The sequence below is a fragment of the Otolemur garnettii genome, unplaced genomic scaffold, assembly GCF_000181295.1.
Source record: "Otolemur garnettii isolate 467f Iridium unplaced genomic scaffold, OtoGar3 scaffold00110, whole genome shotgun sequence".
NCBI lineage: Eukaryota > Metazoa > Chordata > Mammalia > Primates > Galagidae > Otolemur > Otolemur garnettii.
The window spans coordinates 3,414,229-3,422,048 of NW_003852505.1; positions in this window are offsets into that span (position 1 = coordinate 3,414,229).

The following is a 7,820-nucleotide window of genomic DNA, read 5'->3' on the forward strand; positions in this document are numbered from 1 at the left end:
CTCAGACCTTAGAACAGACATCCATTTACTGTCAATGGACCTTCAGAATTAGTGTAAGGGATATGACGTTGATCTGAGGGTAGAACTGTAGCCAATTTGAACCCAGATCTGGGTTGTTCCCCGCCTCCCCTGAGGCTTGTCGGAGGCCATTTACCACTTTTGCCAGCATCTCTTGGAATGGCAAGGTCCTGTAATACTCCTCAGCAGCACTGCCCATTTGCAGGGAGGGAAGTTGAAGCCACCTATGGAGAGGAAAGTACTTGATCAACTAAGGATAACAGACAACCTGAGCTACCGCATGTGTCCCTGTCCCACAAGCCAGCCATTCGTGGCTGGGGCTGCAGCTTTCTGAACAGTTTTCTTTATCCTTCTGAAAAGAATTTGAGTGCCCATCTCATTAAGCCTTAATTTTCTCATTTGTAAAATGGAGATAATTCCACCACCCTCCCAAGGCTACTAAGAGACTGACACGTGCAGTCATGTCCTGAAAGCTGGGAAATGCAGGCTCCTACCAACTTGAGCCCATTGAGGCATAGAAGCCTGCCCACGCACACACCTGCCCTCTGAGCCCTCCTGGCTGTCTTGGATTCCAGGCTGTCTGTATCTGAGGACCTTTCTCTCACCTGACTGGGAGCAGTGCCTGGGCTATGGCTAGGTTAGGTGTCTTCTTACCCTTCAGGGCTCTGCTTCCTCCTGGAAATCTTTCCTGATGTCCTCTCCCTGCCTCAATGCAAAGACTCGCAGGGAAGGACAGACAGATCCATTCTACGTTAACTGAAACCTCAAAGTGCCCCTCAGCCCTGTCAGGGCTTCAATTGTTCTTTCCTGTGAAATGGAAAGGACAACTCCCCTGACAGAGGTGGAGGAAGTTTGGAGGGGAACTTGTGACTGCTGCCAGGTGAATTCAGGAGAACCAAATGTGTTATGACCCTCAGCACAGTCAGTGGTACAGGCGCCTGAGCAACTGGCATATCTGGGGGCTCATTGCCCCAGCCCCATTACCCACTTCCCTTATCTCTGTTTATAATTACGAGCAAAGCCATGGGCTTCTCACCCTATAGCAGCTTCCCCAGCACTAGAGCTGAGAGCCAAGGCCTGTTGTTCCTGTGTGAGCCCAGGCCGCCCTACAAATGCACTGATTAAGCGGCAGGAGCAAAGGGGAAGGCCCAGGACACAGAGCTCAGCTCTGGAGCAGGGGTAGGGGTGGGGTTGCAAATGGGAGCTGCAGGGCTGGTTTCAGGAGCTTGGGCTGAAGCCTCCTTATGATGATCCTGGTCATTCCGAGAGTGCATGGAGTGAGAGTAAAATGGAGTCAGTCAGGATAGGGATGACATGACACAGCTGGTCTGGTCAGTTTAGGTCTTATGTGACCTTCGCCTCATGTCTTCCATCCTTGTATTGTAAATTCAGTTTCAACCTAAAAGGGTATATCCAAAGTAGTTTAGGGTGATTGATTTAAGAGATTAACTATTTAGAGATGTTATGCTGATTATTGTTTATTATGGGTCATGGGTTATGCTGATTATTGTTATTTAAGATAAGGGTTAACATGTTTTTTTAATTTCACCTTTTACATATAAAACTGTGGTTTGTGATTTTTTGTTTTGAGACAGAGTCTCACTACGTCACCCTTGGTAGGGTGCTGTGGTATCACAGCTCATCGCAACCTCAAACTCTTGGGCTTAAGTGATTCTCTTGCCTCAGCCTCACTAGCATCTGGGACTACAGGTGCCCACCATAAGACCTGGCTAATTTTTCTATTTTTAGTAGAGACAGGGTCTCACTTTGCTCAGGCTGGTTTCAAACTCCTGACCTCAAGTGATCCTCCCACCTCAGCCTCAGCCTCCCAGAGTGCTAGGATTATAGGCTTGAGCCACTGCCCCTGGCCAGCATACATAATTTTTTTTTTGAGACAGAATCTTACTATGTCGCCCTCGGTAGAGTGCCGTAGCATACAGCTTACAGCAAACTCTTGGGCTTAAGTGATTCTCTTGCCTCAGCCTCCCAAGTAGCTGGGACTATAGTGTCTGCCACAATGCCTGGCTATTTTTTGTTGTAGTTGTCGTTGTTTGGCAGGCCTGGGCTGGGTTTGAACCCGCCAGCCCCAGTGTATGTGGCCAGTGCCCTAGCTGCTGAGCTACAGGCGTAGAGCCAGCATGCATAATTTTTAAAATAAACTGCCAAAGTGTTTTCCAGGTAGCTGTACTATGTCACATTCCCACCATCAAGTTGTGAGCGATCCAGTTTTTCCATATCTTCACCAGCATTTGGTGCAGGAGCTATGTTATATTTAGCTATTTATTAAAAGGACTTTATTAAGTCATCTCTAGGGACCATTTCTACTCTACAAAGTCCGTAATTGTATGGCAGATTAAACAACTGGTCCAAAAAAGTGTGCTGAGTAATATAAATAGGTTAGAGACATATTCAAGCTAAAGTAGTACTAGTTTATGTCCTGATTTTTATAACTGTACTATGGTTATGTATGCAACTGTTCTTAGGAATTGTATACTGAATTATTTAAAGATGAAGGGGGCACTGTGCCTATAACTTATTCTCAAGCAGGTCAGAAAAAATATTCTTATTTAGAGACAGAATAATGAAGCAAATGTAGTAGAATGTTAACATTTGGAGAGTCTGAGTAAAGCATATATCAAAATTCCTTATACTGACTTTGCAATTTTCTGTAAGCCTGAAATTACTTCAAAGAAAAGTTTTAAAAAATCCAATGTCATCCATCCATCCAGTTTACACCCTCCCGTTGAGTCTGACAGGTCTGATGAGCATGCTGCAGGGAACCTTGCTGCCACCCTCCCCATGACTCAGACGGCCTCCAAGCAGCCCTAGTACGCCTCAGCCTAGGGCTGGTCCCCTTCCACCTCTAGAGAAACCCCTCAAGGTTGGGAGCATTCTCAGATGCTCTTAGCTGAACAACTGTGAACTTGGAATATACTAGAGAGCATATTTTTAAATCCCCAAGCCTGTACGTCATGTTGTCTGCAACTTAAAATAATCCATACACCTTGGCTAGTAGGAGTCCATTTTCTGTTGCTATCACAGAATACCTGAGATTGGGTAATTTATAATGAACATAAATTTATTTAGCTCATGGGTCTGGAGGCTGGGGAGTCAAACAGCATGTCACCAGCATCAGGTGAGGGACCTTGTGCTGCATCATCCCATAAAGGAAGGCAGAAGGGTAGGAAAGCATGTGTGAGAGAGAAGGATGAGGGGACAGGCTTGCTTTTATAACAACCCACTCTCACAATAACTGAGCCAATTCCACAATAGCTACATTAATCCAATCACCTCTCGTTAGGCCCCACTTCCTAATGCTGTAGCATTAGGAATTAAGTTTTCAGCATGTGAATTTGGGGGGACACTTACAAACCACAGCACATCTACAGATTCCTATTGAATTTGATCTCTTCTATGTGTGTTTCCAGATTTGTACTGAAGGTAATTTCTTTGAACATTTCTTCATTACTCACTTCTGGCATTTGCCTTGTTATAGGATATATACTAAAATTACTCATGGGTTTTCTTTTATTCCATGACTTGCTTATCTCTTTGGCCCTTGTTCACAATATACGGACATTGAATTAGAATATACACACACCCACACACACAGAAAAGGCTGAAAATAATGAAAGAGTGGCTGGCCATGGTGGCTTGCACCTGTAATCCTAGCATTCTGGGAGGCCAGGGCAGGCAGATTGCTTGAGCTCAGGAGTTCAAGACAAGCTTGATCAAGGTCGAGACCCTGTTTCTACTAAAAATAGAAAAATTGGCAGAGGATCGTGGTAGGCACCTGCAGTCCCAGCTGCTCAGGAGGCTGAGGCAAGAGGATTGCTTGAGTCCAGGAGTTTGAGGTCGCTATAAGCTATGAAACACGGCACTCTATTGAGGGCAAAGAAATGAGACTCTGGAAGGAAGGAAGGAAGGAAGGAAGGAAGGAAAGAAGGAAGGGAGGGAGGGAGGGAGGGGGGGAGGGAGGAAAGAAAATAAGAAAATAATGAAGGAGAAAGGAACAGGTGGGAAGAGACTTTGCAATGCAGAGAGGACTTCCAGGGAGACACCACAGACAGTGCTTCAGACAGAAAAGAACATGATGCTCACCAGTTTCTCAGCCCACATATAAGACCACTGTGATGGTTATTTTTTTGTATCAAATAGTTTGGGCCATGGTACCCACATATTTGGTGAAACATTATTCAAGATTTTTCTGTGAGGGTGTTTTTTTTTTTAGAAACAGAGTCTCACTTTGTTGTCCTCAGTAGAGTGCAATGGCATCACAGCTCACAGCAACCTCCAACTCCTGGGCTTAGGCGATTCTCCTGCCTCAGCCTCCTGAGCAGCTGGGACTACAGGCGCTCGTCACAACACCTGGCTATTTTTTGTTGTTGTTGCAGTTTGGCTGGGACCGGGTTCAATCCCCCCACCCTCGGTATATGGGGCCGGTGCCCTACCCACTGAGCCATAGGCACCGCCCTGTGAGGGTGTTTTTTGAATGAGATTAACATTTATTCATTTTTCTTTTTTATTTCAAATTAATATGAGGGTACAAGTTTTTAGGTTACTGTTGCCTCACTTTCAAAGTAAAGTTCAAGTTGTAGAGATTAACATTTAAATGAGTGGAGTTTGAGTAAAGCAGATTGTCCTCCATAATGTGTGTAGGACTCATTCAATCAGTTAAAGGTCCTAACAGAAGAAATATTTACCTCCTGCAAGCAAGAAGGAATTTCTCTGGCTACGGCCTTGGAACTTGAACTGCATCGTCAGCTCTTCACTTTGCCTCCAGTCTGATGGCTTTCAGACCTAAACTGTAATTTTGGCTCTTCCCTAGTCTCCAGACTGCTTGCCTATTTTGCAGATTTTACACTTGCCAGCCTCTTTAATTGTGTAAACTCATTCTTTAAAATCTCTCTCTCAATTTTGATATGAGGACAATTAATGACCTAGTACGGTGGGGTGTGGGGGAAGGGGAGACTAGAGAGAGGGAATGGGGGGAGGGGCGGGGTAAAGAAGAGCAGAGAGAGGGAAGAAGGGAGGGGGTGGGGGTCTCGGTGTGTGACACACCTTATGGGGGCAGGACACAATTGTAAGAGGGACTTTACCTAACAAATGCAATCAATGTAACCTGGTTTCTTGTGCCCTCAATGAATCCCCAACAATAAAAACATTTAAAAAATATAAAAAATCTCTCACTCTCTCTCTCTTTCTACACACATCCTATTGGTTCTGTTTCTCTGGAGAAACCTGATAAATACGACCATCAAATAAATGTCTACCCCTTTCTGGAAGACCTTTGTTTCCTCAGAGTTTTTTACCTAGGACTGCCAGGTGGACTGGGAGGAAAGCTAGAGGATGAGGCCAACACTAGAAAAGCAGAGCTAGTAAAAGCCCCCTGGTTTGTTGGCCTTGGTCAAGGTCATCCACCATTCATTTGTATTTGTCAAGCAATCAAGTTCTGAGTACCTACTATGTACATAATACTGCTTTGGAAAATGCTAAGGAGTGTATAAAATGCATGAAGTTTATAGTCTAACTGAGAAATCACAGAACTACACATGTATTCATCCATATATATATATATATATATATATCTCCACACGTTCGTGTTTTCATACATTTAAAAGTGACTCACATTTGGGGCAATGTGAGACTGGAATCCAATGACTTGCTCTCATTGCAAGTGCAATAAAAGTGCAGAGGAGTGCACAACGCCTGGAGGTGGGGATTGAGCTAGAACTCAAAACATCGGAAGGTCAATGAAAATTAGTATGTTATATATATGTTTTTTTACCATAAAGTAGATTTAAAGCAAATAACTTTTCCTGATCATAGCAAGGACAAAGAAGGTCATGGAAGAGTCCCCTCCAAAGGATCTCTATGCAAAATGCTTTATATTGGCAAATAAAAGCCTCAGCAATAGTAGATAGCTAGGGGCTGTCTTTCGTTTGCTGGGATTATATATGTAAATAGCCACCATGAGTTTTCTTTGCACTTTGTCACTGTAGACACAGCAAAACTTAAGTTCTAAAAATACAAACTACAAAAAGTCATTTTTTTTTTTGAGACAGAGCCTCAAACTGTCCCCCTGGATAGAGTGCTGTGGCATCACAGCTCACAGCAACCTCCAACTCCTGGGCTCAAGCCAGTCTCCTGCCTCAGCCTCCCAAGTAGCTGGGATTACAGGTGCCCACCACAACACCTGGCTATTTTTTGGTTGCAGCCGTCATTGTTGTTTGGCGGGTCTGGGCTGGATTCAAACCCGCCAGCTCAGGTGTATGTGGCTGGCCCCTTTGCCGCTTGAGCCACAGGCGCCGAGCCACAAAAAGTCATTTTTGAGGTACTCAGGCAAGTCTGAATACCGGTGAGTTGGAGATTTTATCAAGGGATTATTGTTACCATTCAGGTGCCTTGGAAGGCACTGTGGTTATATAGGCAAAATATTTGTATTTTTTAGAAACACCCATAAAGTTTTAGAGCTGAAAAGACATGTTGTTTTGAGTTTCTTTTAACTTATCCAAGCAAGATGAAGACAGTGGATGAGAGGAGGAGTTTAAAAGGAAAGAAAGAAAGAAGGAAGAAGGGAAGGGAGGGAGGAAGGAGAAAAAGATTAAATGGAGCCAGTTTGGCAAAATCCTGATAAATGTTGACCCCAGATGATTTTCTTTTTTGAGACAGAGCCTCAAGCTATCCCCCTGGGTAGAGTGCTGTGGCATCACAGCTCACAGCAACCTCCAACTCCTGGGCTCAAGCGAGTCTCCTGCCTCAGCCTCCCAAGTAGCTGGGACCACAGGTGCCCGCCACAACGCCTGGCTATTTTTTTTTGGTTGCAGCCATCATTGTTGTTTGGTGGGCCCGGGTTGGATTCGAACCCGTCACCTTAGGTGTATGTGGCTGGCACCTTAGCCACTTGAGCCACTTCATAGCTGAGTGTTGTGGCAGACGCCTGTAGTTCCAGCTACTAGGGAGACTGAGACAAGAGAATTGCTTGAGCCCAGATGATGGTTTTTAAGGAGGTTCATTAAAGTATTCTTTCTACTTTTTTTTGTGTTTTTTTTTTTAAATTTCAGATTAATATAAGGGTATATACAGTTAGGTTACACTGTTTGCCGAATTCTTTTATTTCAGTGTCTGAAAATTTAATAAATGGGCCAGGCGAGATGGCTCCTGTCTAGCACTCTGGGAGGCTGAGGTGGATGGATTGTCTGAGCTCATGGGTTTGAGACCAGCCTGAGCAAGAATGAGACCCCATCTCTGAAAATAGCCTGGCATGGGGCGCCTGTTGCTCAGTGGTTAGGGCGCTGGCCACATGCTCCAGGGCTGGTGAGTTTGAACCCAGCCGGGGCCTATTAAACAAACAAGAAAAATAGCTGGGTGTTGTGGCAGATGCCTGTAGTTCCAGCTACTAGGGAGACTGAGGCAAGAGAATTGCTTGAGCCCAGAAGTTTGAGGTTGCTATGAGCTATGACGCCTCGGTATTCTACCAAGGGTGAGTGACAAAGTGAGACTCTGTCTCAATTTAAAAAAAAAATTAAAAATAGCTGGGCATTGTGGTCGGCACCTGTAGTCCCAGATACTTGGGAGGCTGAGGCAAAAGAATTGCTTGAGCCCAAGAGTTTGAGGTTGCTGTGAGTATGACTCTACCAAGGGCGACAAAGTGAAATTCTGTCTCAAAAAAAAGAAAAGAAAAAGGTATTGTTAAAAGAAACAAATGAAATCTCTTAATACAAATAGCAATAATAAAAGCACCCCTTATATTTATGCACAAAGTTAATAAAGGATCTTTCAATCTTTTTTTTTTTTTTTTT